We start from the raw sequence: 12,384 nt of genomic DNA on the forward strand, positions 1-12,384 counted from the left end.
TTTATTTATGTGTTTCTCACTTTATTTCATTTGTTTGTTGTCCAAAGCAGGATTTCCTCATTATCATCTGCCACTTGCCAATCTAAATCAGCGATGGAATCATTAACGGTGCTGGACTATATTAAAACTATTACGATGGGAATATGCTGTACGAACAAACACATTGGAAAGCAGACACGGAGAACATTGGAAGCAACATCCTTTTGATTTATTCTCATTAAACTGTCGGTGCTGCTGCGATGCATATCATTCCCTACGTATAGATATATATTGAATTTATTAGGCACCTTTATTTTATGTGGGTGAACACTTGTTTCCATTATTGGTGCAGTAGGGAGTGCGCCTGCTCTCCGTGCCCCTTGCTCCCTGCTGTGGGGCGGCGCGTCTTTCTCCTCCTCCATGCGGGCGGGGACTGCTCCTCCTCCCCGCTCGCATGTGATGACGATGACGCCCGGCTCCATCTGCGGTGGACTCTGGTGCTGCGGGGCGCATGCGCCGCCATTCCCTTCTGCCATTGGCCGGCCGGACATCACGTGCCGGGTCAAAGGATGATATAAGGTCCTGGCTGGGCAAAGACCTTATCCCCTTGAAAAAGCGGGTTTTCACACCCGCGAAACGCGCGTCGGGGGCACTCACGCCCGGTTCTGGACTCCCCATCGTGTGCCTATAGGTGAGCACTCTTATAGCCTCAGGATCACTATGTGTTTGATCATGGGTTACTGTGAGGCATATGGGTGTGGGTAAGCTGCCCTCATGGGACTCGCTTGTAGCAGGTGTACTCGTTACTGTTTATATGGCAGCTGCCCAGCCTAGCATTCAGTGTGGAGTCCTTGGTGCTCTTATGTGTTGTTCCTGCATATAGTATGTGTTTTTTGTGTATTATAATATTCAGCGTGTTAATAAATTTTCTACTTTTATATATACCTATTTGCTCTTGTGTCCTCCGCATTTATAATTGATATTTTTTGAGCGGGTTTTGTTTGTGTACTGAGGCGGTTCGTACTCTTTACAGCCACAGATGTAACACTGACATAATGTTTTTGAGGTTTCTTTGTCTATCCACTGACCTGGCTAGCCTAGCCAGACTTCCTTAGTACCCTCCCTGTACCTAATGCTTAACTTATGGCACGCGGCAGCCTTCTCCGATCCCAATAGAAGCTTCTAGGCGCTACCTATTCAGCTACCTTCGAGGAAGGAGGCGGAGCCATGATGTCGGCGTGAGAAGAGAAATACTGACTCAGCAACAGCATTGACTCTCAAACGTGTCAGAACAATGCGTTGGTCCTGCAGAGCTGACGCTACTAAAGCCCTTAAGCATGACTATCAGCAGATTAAAGACGTACTTAAACAGATTGTTGATGAATTTGAAGAAAAAAGCTGTGTACGGTGTGAAGCAGAAGGACTGCTAAGGCTTCTTTCACATTTCCGTCGGTACGCGGCTGTCGCTAAGCGTCGGCGCGACGTATCAACGCACGTTTTTAAAATTCGGCACAACGTGGGCAGCGGATGCAGTTTTTGAACGCATGCGCTGCCCATTCTAAAGTCCTGGGGAGGAGCTAGAGATCTCCGCAAGGGCATGTGCAGTCCAAAATGCAGGATGCGATGTACAAAAAAACGTTCCCTTGAACGTTTTTTCATGATGACGGTCCGCCAAAACACAACGCATCCAGTGCACGACGGACGCGACGTATGGCCATACGTCGTGATCCGTCGGCAATACAAGTCAATAGTTAAAAAAAACGCATCCTGCGGGCACATTTGCAGGATGTGTTTTTTTCCAAAACCGACGCATTGTGATGGATCTAAAAAGACGGAAGTGTGAAAGTAGCCTAAGACAAATGAATTAGCTTGAAATTGGTATTAACACCACCTTCTGGAATGATATCCTGCAAAGAACAGATGCTACTAGTAAAAATCAACAACACACAAAACTTGATCTAAACACTGCTGTGGCGTCACTGACCAGCTTAAAAAACTATGTTGCATCAAAGCGTGACTCCTTCAAAATTTATGAGAAGCAAGGCGAAGAGCTGCGTGGTTCATCTGAGTATGTTCAGACGATAACTCGACACAGGCACCGAAACGTGTCTCAATCCATTGGACTATGGCCATACGGAAGAAGTACAACTCAGCCCTTCTGAAAAATACAGAATGGAAACTTTCTTGCCTATCATTGATCAGCTTATCGCTTCTCTTGACCAACGTCTTCAAGCATATAAAGATATATCAAGCAATTTAGGTTTTTTAGCCATCTGAAAGAACTGCACAGCAGAGCAACTTGTCAGTTCTTATTCAGATGACTTGGACATTACATTTATCGATGAACTGTGTCAGTTTGCAACATTTGCCAATTTATTCACAGACGGAGCCAAAAGATATCAGCACTGAACTTTTCATGTACAAGCTTATCATGGGAATGGGTGTGCAGGACACTTTCCCAAATATTAAGATTGCTCTAAGGATATATCTAATTTTGATGGTAACAAACTGCGGTGGTGAGCGTTCCTTATCAAAACTCAAAATTAGTTGAAAAACGATAAAATACATCCATGAAGCAGGAACGACTTGTAAATTTGGCTATCATGAGCATCGAGTCAGATATACTGAGTGAATTGGACATTAGTGATTTTGCAGCACGAAAATCAAGGAAAGTTCCTGGATTGTAAAAAATGAATGATTTTACCTTAACCCCTTCGTGACATGCGCCGGACTAGTACTGCGCTGCCGGTACTGCATTTGTGCCAGCAGCAGTACTAGTACGGCGCACCGATCACCGAGGTCTTGCGCTGAGCTCCGCGGTGATCAGGTGCGGGTGTCAGCTGTATATGACAGCTGACACCCCGCAGCAATGCCCATGATCGGCAGTAGCGCCGATCGCGGGCATTTAACCCCTCTGATGCCGCTGTCAGTAGTGACAGCGGCATAGAGGGGGATCGCGCAGGGACGGGGGCTCCCTGCGCTCTCCCACCGGAGAAACGCGATGAGAACGCGTTGCTCCGGTGACCCGGAAGGAGTCCCCGGATCCAAGATGGCCGCGGGACTCCTTCCGGGTCATGAAATGACATGGCTAGCCGGCGCCTGCTGAGAGTTGCTGAGAGCAGGCGCCGGAAAGCCTCCTGAACTTGCCTGTCAGATCAACAATCTGATCTAATACAGTGATGTCCCACCCTGGGACAATGGTAGAAAGTAAAAAAAAAAAAAATAGAATGTATAAAAAAAAATTTAAAAAATCCCCAAATAAAGAAAAAAAAAAATTCCCAGTAAATCCATTTATTTATGTAAATTAAAAAAAACAATAAAAGTACACATATTTGGTATCGCCGCGTCCGTAACGACCCGCTCTGTAAAACTATCCCACTAGTTAACCCCTTCAGTGAACACCGCAAAAAAAAAAAAAAAAAAACAAGGTAAAAAACATTGCTTTATTATCATACAGGCGAACAAAAAGTGGAATAACACGCGATCAAAACGAAGGATATAAATAACCATGGTACCGCTGAAAACGTCATCTTGTCCCGCAAAAAAAAGCCACCATACAGCATCATCAGCAGAAAAATAAAAAAGTTATAGCTCTCAGAATAAAGCGATGCAAAAACAATTATTTTTTTATATAAAATAGTTTTTATTGTGTAAAAGCGCCAAAACATAAAAAATGATATAAATGAGGTATCAATGTAATCGTACTGACCTGAAGAATAAAGCTGCTTTATCAATTTTACCACACATGGAACAATATAAACGCCCCCCCTAAAAGAATTTCAGGAATTGCTGGTTTTTGTTCATTCCGCCTCATAAAAATCAGAATAAAAAGCGATCAAAAAATGTCATCTGCCCAAAAATGTTACCAATAAAAACGTCAACTCGTCCCGCAAAAAACAAGATCTCACATGACTCTGTGGGCCAAAACATGGATAAATTATAGCTTTCAAAATGTGGTGATGCAAAAACTATTTTTTGCAATAAAAAGCGTCTTGTAGTGTGTGACAGCTGCCAACCCTAAAAATCCGCCAAAAAACCCGCTATAAAAGTAAATCAAACCCACCTTAGTTAGGGAAAAATAATAAAATGTAAAAAAATGTATTTATTTCCATTTTCCCATTAGGGCTAGGGTTAGGACTAGGGTTAGGGCTAGGGTTAGGGTTGGGGTTGGGGTTGGGGCTGGGGTTAGGGTTACCATTGGGATTAGGGTTAGGGGTGTGTTTGGATTAGGGTTTCAGTTATAATTGGGGGTTTCCACTGTTCAGGCACATCAGGGGCTCTCCAAACGCGACATGGCGTCCGATCTCAATTCCAGCCAATTCTGCTTTGAAAAACTAAAACAGTGCTCCTTCCCTTCCGAGTTCTCCTGTGCGCTCAAACAGTGGTTCCCCCCAACATATGGGGTATCAGCGTTCTCAGGACAAGTTGGACAACAACTTTTGGGGTCCAATTTGTCTTGTTACCCTTGGGAAAAAAAAACCTGGGGGCTAAAATATCATTTTCGTGGAAAAAAATATATTTTTTATTTTCACGGCTCTGCGTTATAAACTGTAGTGAAAAACTTGTTGGTTCAAAGTTCTCACAACACATCTAGATAAGTTCCTTGGGGGGTCTAGTTTCCAATATGGGGTCACTTGTGGGGGGTTTCTACTGTTTAGGTACATCAGGGGCTCTGCAAATGCAACATGACACCTGTAGACCAATCCATCTAAGTCTGCATTTCAAATGGCGCTCCTTCCCTTCCGAGCTCTGCCGTGCACCCAAACAGTGGTTCCCCCCAACATATGGGGTATCAGCGTTCTCAGGACAAGTTTGACAACAACTTTTGGGGTCTAATTTGTCCTGTTACCCTTGGGAAAATAAAAACGTGGGGGCTAAAATATCATTTTCATGGAAAAAAATATTTTTTATTTTCACGGCTCTGCGTTATAAACTGTAGTGAAACACTTGTTTGTTCAAAGCTCTCACAACACATCTAGATAAGTTCCTTGGGGGGTCTAGTTTCCAATATGGGGTCACTTGTGGGGGGTTTCTACTGATTAGGTAGATCAGGGGCTCTGCAAATGCAACATGACACCTGCAGACCAATCCATCTAAGTCTGCATTTCAAATGGCGCTCCTTCCCTTCCGAGCTCTGCCATGCACTCAAACGGTGGTTCCCCCCAACATTTGGGGTATCAGCGTACTCAGGACAAATTGGACAATAACTTTTGTGGTCCAATTTCTCCTGTTACCCTTGGCGAAAAAAAAAATTGCGGGCTAAAACATCATTTTGTGGAAAGAAAAAATGATTTTTTAATTTTCACACCGCTACATTCTAAACTTTAGTGAAACAATTGGGGGTTAAAAGTGCTCACCACACATCTAGATAAGTTCCTTAGGGGGTCTTCTTTCCAAAATGGGGTCACTTGTGGGGGTTTCCACTGTTAAGGCACGTCAGGGGCTCTCCAAATGCGACATGGGTTCCGATCTCAATTCCAGCCAATTTTGCATTGAAAAGTCAAATGGCGCTCCTTCCCTTCCGAGCTCTGCCATGCGCTCAAACAGTGGTTTATCCCCATATATGAAGTATCGGCGTACTCAGGACAAATTGCACAACAACTTTTCGGGTCCAATTTATCCTGTTACCCTTGGGAAAAAAAATTTGGGGCAAAAAGATCATTTTTTGTGAAAATTAATAAGAATTTTTTTTTTACGGCTCTACATTATAAACTTCTGTGAAACACGTGGAGGTTCAAAGTGCTCACCACACATCTAGATTAGTTTCTTAGAGGGTCTACTTTCCAAAATGGTGTCACTTGGGGGGGTTTCCACTGTTTAGGCATGTCAGGGGCTCTCCAATCGTGACATGGGCTCCGATCTCAATTCCAGCAAATCTTGCATTGGAAAGTCAAATGGCGCTCCTTCCCTTCCGAGCTCTGCCATGCGCCCAAACAGTGGTTTACCCCCACATATGGGGTATCGGCGTACTCAGGACAAATTGTACAACGACTTTTGTGGTCCAATTTCTCCTGTTACCCTTGGTAAAATGAAACAAATTGGACCTGAAGTAAAAATTTTGTGAAAAAAAAGTTAAAGGTTAAATTTTATTTAAACATTCAAAAAATTCCTGTGAAGCACCTGAAGGGTTAATAAACTTTGTGAATGTGGTTTTGAGTACCTTGAGGGGTGCAGTTTTTAGAATGGTGTCACTTTTGGGCATTTTCTGTCATATAGACCCCTCAAAGTCACTTCAAGTGTGAGGGGGTCCGTAAAAAAATGGGTTTGCAAATTTTGTTGCAAAAATGAGAAATCGCTGATCAACTTTTAACCCTTATAACTCCCTAACAAAAAAAAATTATGTTTCCAAAATTGTGCTGATGTACAGCAGACATGTGGGAAATGTTGTTTTTTAACTATATTGTGTGATATAACTCTCTAATTTAAGGGCATAAAAACTAAAAGTTTGAAAATTGCTAATATTTCATAATTTCAGACAATTTTTTTTTTCACAAATAAATGCAAGTCATATCGAAGAAGTTTTACCACTTTCATGAAGTACAATATGTCACGAGAAAACAATGTCAGAATCACCAGGATCCGTTGAAGCGTTTCAGAGTTATGACCTCATAAAGTGACAGTGGTCAGAATTGTAAAAATTGGCCCTGTCACTTAGGTGAAAACAGGCTTTGGGGTGAAGGGGTTAATTACTCTGTGTAAATGATTTCTGTAAATAAACTTGTTTTCGTTTCATTTAGTGTTTTTGCATTACACATTTCAACACCTTGAAAAATGGGCCTCCCTCCAAAATGGGCCCCGGGCCACCCACCTCTTAAATCCGGCCCTGCCCACCATCCTGTAGAATGTAAGCCCGCAAGGGCAGGGTCCTCGCCCCTCTGTATCAGTCCGTCATTGTTAGTTTGCTTACTGTAAGTGATATCTGTAACTTGTATGTAACCCCTTCTCAGGTATAGTACCATGGAATCAATGGTGCTATATAAATAAATAATAATAATAATATCCACCCTTGCAAGCTGGGTACCCAAGTAGTGTCCTTGGTAATACTCACTTCAATTTACCACCTCCAAAATCTGGAACAAATATTGTCCTGGAAGTATTCCGCCTTCCAACTTGGAGCGAAAACCGCCGTCACTTCCGCCCACATGATGTGCTCCATGGAGACGCATTCTGCAGGCTGGATGTGTAGTCGGTAATACCATGCATGACATGCCTTCTTACCAGCGTCAGTTGTTTGTGATCAACTCCTCTAATACAACACATGATTGGCTTCTTCCGTTTTAAATAACCCTCTGCATATTCTCCCTTTATCCCCTCATCAAAGCTCAGGCGAAACGCGTGTCGCGCAGGTGCAGGCTGCATGCGGGGTCCATACTTACTGGTCAGTATACTGCCTTTGTTCCATGTATTGGCATTAAGCACTTTAAAGGGAACCTGTCACCTGAATTTGGCGGGACAGGTTTGCGGTCATATGGGTGGGGTTTTCAGGAGTTTCATTCACCCTTTCCTTACCCGCTGGCTGCATGCTGGCCGCAATATTCGGTTGAAGTTCATGCTGTGTCCTCCGAAGTACACGCCTGCGCAAGGCAATCTTGTACTGAGTTATTCTGCTCTTTTTCTAATCATATCAATTTTAATTTATTTTAATTTATTTATTAACTCTTGATTGGATTAGATAAACTTATTTATACACTCCATTTACTATTACTTTTTTATTCCATTTGGATCATGTATTCGTGTTTGCTGTAGCTACTAATATTTATTTCATGTGCATGTGCATACCCCGCACCATCCTGGATTTTTTTCTACTTGTTGGCTCCCCCACCCCTTTTTTAATATTATGTAATTTGTAACCAAATAAAATAATTATTTATAATATTGGTTGTTTATCATATTTTTAGGTTATACAACACCTCCCGAGTCTGCCAATCTAACACAGGGTTGTGCAAAGTGAGCCAAGAAAGTCTAAGAACCACAAGAGAGGGCATACCCTCTAGCACATAACAGTCAATACCTTCAGAGTGCATAACCCCCTACTTGTAGATGTAACCCCTGAAAGGATTGAGTAAAATACCCCTGCCTCAGGGGTGTGGAGTCAATGGCGATTTTTGGGTATAGATGTTGACAGTATATGTGGTTTGAGGCCATGAACCTGGATGAACCTAGCATTGATCAAGTTAAGCCTGTCCCTACTGTCAGAAAGACAGAAATAACCACCTTAATTGTGCCCAGATGGATATCAGAAGGCAGAAAAAATTGTGTCCTACCCACGGAGGAGAAATGTACACATGGGTTGTTAACCTCCCCGCAACTCAGGCACCTTAGTTTTCCAGTGAAATAGGGAAGGACACATGCCCACGAAATGGCCTTTTCTACCACAGTAAAAAACATTCTACCCCTTTGCGCCGAACAACAGACTGCATTCCAGAACAGTTTCCCCACCTGACCCAACTGCATGGGTTCCTCAGATGACTCAGGCCGGACTGGGACAAAAAAGCAGCCGTGCCACACAAACCCCACCAGCCCACAAACTATAACACTCCTCACCCCGATCAGTGCTTTACTTTACTTTGTTGTGCCCCTCAGTCTCCTAAAAGGAGATTTTTGAAAAGCCACAGGTGAATGGCGCCACAGTGCGTATGATCGACCACAGCTGCATTTACATGGCGCTCTACAGAGCTCCGATTTTCAGGATCATGGAGGTCCCAGCAGTTGGATTTCCAGAAATTGGAAAGTTATCACCTCTCCAGAGGAGAAGGGATTACTTGGGATAATCCATTTAAACAGCTTTTCCAGAATTTTATTTGAATTTGGCCATAGTAATATTGAAAATACAAAACCAATATTGACCCTTCCAAAGTCCAATGTTGCCTCTTCGACAACAAGACAGGAGAAGTGGTACTGTGCAGTGCATACAGGGCCGGCTCCAGGTTTTTGTAGGCACCGGGTGAAAGAGTCTCAGAGGGCCCCTTTAACACATATCACAATTCATAATGCACAGATAAGGCAGAGAAATATAGGTATAGTACAATGCCAAAGATTTCACTTCTTACATTACATGAGTGATTGTACAATAGGTCAGAAACCAGACAATATAGTCCTCCATACAGTATTATGGGCACCACATAGTCCTCCATACAGTATTATGGGCACCACATAGTCCTCCATACAGTATTATGGGCACCACATAGTACTCCATACAGAATAACATGCTCCATATATTGCACCATACAGTATAGAGCCCCATATATTGCTCTATACAGTATAATGAGCCCCATATATTGCTCCATACAGAATAATGAGCCCCATGTATTGCTACATACAGAATGAGCCCCATATAATGCTCCATACAGAATTATAGGCCCCATATTTTGTTCCATGCAGTATAATGAGCCCCATATAATGCTCCAAACAGTATAATGAGCCCCATATAATTGTCCAAACAGTATAATGAGCCCCATACCTTGCTTCATACAGAATGGGCCCTGTTATGATCAGGTAATTCAGAACCACAATGGACATTGAAGTTCAGAGCACACAAAGTGACCTGACAAATACCAAAAACAAAGGACGAGCTCTGAGACGTGGGAACTCTGCTGACCGCAATCCCTAATCCTAACACACCACACTAGAGGTAGCCGTGGATTGCGCCTAACGCTCCCTATGCAACTCGGCACAGCCTGAGAAACTAACTAGCCCTGAAGATAGAAAAATAAGCCTACCTTGCCTCAGAGAAATTCCCCAAAGGAAAAGGCAGCCCCCCACATATAATGACTGTGAGTAAGATGAAAATACAAACACAGAGATGAAATAGATTTAGCAAAGTGAGGCCCGACTTACTGAATAGACCGAGGATAGGAAAGATAGCTTTGCGGTCAAAACAAAAACCTACAAACAACCACGCAGAGGGGCAAAAAGACCCTCCGCACCGACTAACGGTACGGAGGTGCTCCCTCTGCATCTCAGAGCTTCCAGCAAGCAAGAAAAACCAATAAAGCAAGCTGGACAGAAAAAATAGCAAGCAAAAATAACACAAGCAAAACTTAGCTTATGCAGGATAGACAGGCCACAGGAACGATCCAGGAGGAAGCAAGACCAATACTAGAACATTGACTGGAGGCCAGGATCAAAGCACCAGGTGGAGTTAAATAGAGCAGCACCTAACGACTTAACCTCATCACCTGAGGAAGGAAACTCAGAAGCCGCAGTACCAGTCTCATCCACCAAAGGAAGCTCATAGACAGAACCAGCCGAAGTACCACTCTCGACCACAGGAGGGAGCTTGGCCACAGAATTCACAACAGTACCCCCCCCTTGAGGAGGGGTCACCGAACCCTCACCAGAGCCCCCAGGCCGACCAGGATGAGCCACATGAAAGGCACGAACCAGATCGGCAGCATGGACATCAGAGGCAAAGACCCAGGAATTATCTTCCTGACCATAACCTTTCCACTTAACCAGATACTGGAGTTTCCGTCTCGAAACACGAGAATCCAAAATCTTCTCCACTATATACTCCAATTCCCCTTCAACCAAAACCGGAGCAGGAGGATCAATAGATGGAACCACAGGTGCCACGTATCTCCGCAACAATGACATATGGAACACGTTATGGATGGAAAAAGAAGCTGGAAGAGTCAAACGAAAAGACACAGGATTAAGAACCTCAGAAATCCTATATGGACCAATGAAACGAGGCTTAAATTTAGGAGAGGAAACCTTCATAGGAATATAACGAGATGACAACCAGACCAAATCCCCAACACGAAGTCGGTGACCCACACAGCGCCTGCGGTTAGCGAAACATTGAGCCTTCTCCTGGGACAAAGTCAGATTGTCCACCACATGAGTCCAGATCTGCTGCAACCTATCCACCACAGTATCCACACCAGGACAGTCCGAAGACTCAACCTGCCCTGAACGAGGGTGGAACCCAGAATTGCAGAAAAATGGCGAAACCAAAGTAGCTGAGCTGGCCCGATTATTAAGGGCGAACTCAGCCAAAGGCACAAAGGACACCCATTCATCCTGATCAGCAGAAACAAAACATCTCAGATATGCTTCCAAGGTCTGATTGGTTCGTTCAGTCTGGCCATTTGTCTGAGGATGGAAAGCCGAGGAAAAAGACAAATCAATGCCCATCCTAGCACAAAAGGCTCGCCAAAACCTCGAAACAAACTGGGAACCTCTGTCAGAAACGATGTTCTCTGGAATGCCATGTAAACGAACCACATGTTGGAAAAACAACGGCACCAAATCAGAGGAGGAAGGCAATTTAGACAAGGGCACCAAATGGACCATCTTAGAGAAGCGATCACAAACCACCCAAATGACCGACATTCTTTGAGAGACGGGGAGATCCGAAATAAAATCCATAGAGATATGTGTCCAAGGCCTCTTCGGGACCGGCAAGGGCAAAAGCAACCCACTGGCACGAGAACAGCAGGGCTTAGCCCGAGCACAAATCCCACAGGACTGCACAAAAGAACGCACATCCCGCGACAGAGACGGCCACCAAAAGGATCTAGCCACCAAATCTCTAGTACCAAAGATTCCAGGATGACCAGCCAACACCGAACAATGAACCTCAGAGATAACTTTATTCGTCCACCTATCAGGGACAAACAGTTTCTCCGCTGGGCAACGGTCAGGTCTATTAGCCTGAAATTTTTGCAGCACCCGCCGCAAATCAGGGGAGATGGCAGACAAAATTACCCCCTCTTTGAGAATACCCGCCGGCTCAGACAAACCCGGAGAATCGGGCACAAAACTCCTAGACAGGGCATCCGCCTTCACATTTTTAGAGCCCGGAAGGTACGAAACCACAAAGTCAAAACGGGAGAAAAACAGCGACCAACGAGCCTGTCTAGGATTCAACCGTTTGGCAGACTCGAGATAAGTCAAGTTTTTGTGATCAGTCAAGACCACCACGCGATGCTTAGCTCCTTCAAGCCAATGACGCCACTCCTCGAATGCCTACTTCATGGCTAGCAACTCTCGATTGCCAACATCATAATTTCGCTCAGCAGGCGAAAATTTCCTGCAAAAGAAGGCGCATGGTTTCATCACCGAGCAATCAGAACTTCTCTGCGACAAAACAGCCCCTGCTCCAATTTCGGAAGCATCAACCTCGACCTGGAACGGAAGCGAAACATCTGGTTGACACAACACAGGGGCAGAAGAAAAACGACGCTTCAACTCCTGAAAAGCCTCCACAGCAGCAGAAGACCAATTGACCATATCAGCACCCTTCTTGGTCAAATCAGTCAACGGTTTAGCAATGCTAGAAAAATTAGCGATGAAGCGACGATAAAAATTAGCAAAGCCCAGGAATTTCTGCAGACTCTTCAGAGATGTTGGCTGAGTCCAATCATAAGTGGCCTGAACTTTAACAGGGTCCATCTCGAT

At 44.2% G+C, this 12,384-nt stretch overlaps 1 protein-coding gene across 1 annotated transcript in view; it reads left to right on the forward strand.

Moving 5' to 3' along the window:
* Positions 1-498: 498 nt before the first annotated feature.
* Positions 499-12,384, forward strand: part of LOC138658354 (microtubule-associated serine/threonine-protein kinase 3-like) — a 68,004-nt gene continuing 56,118 nt past the window's right edge. Inside the window, exon 1 of the mRNA XM_069745809.1 lies at positions 499-670. The gene's annotated coding sequence lies outside the window, so the exon portion shown is untranslated. The remainder of the gene's footprint in view (positions 671-12,384) is intronic.

The sequence above is a fragment of the Ranitomeya imitator genome, chromosome 1 (genome assembly GCF_032444005.1).
Source record: "Ranitomeya imitator isolate aRanImi1 chromosome 1, aRanImi1.pri, whole genome shotgun sequence".
Classification (NCBI taxonomy): Eukaryota; Metazoa; Chordata; class Amphibia; order Anura; family Dendrobatidae; genus Ranitomeya; species Ranitomeya imitator.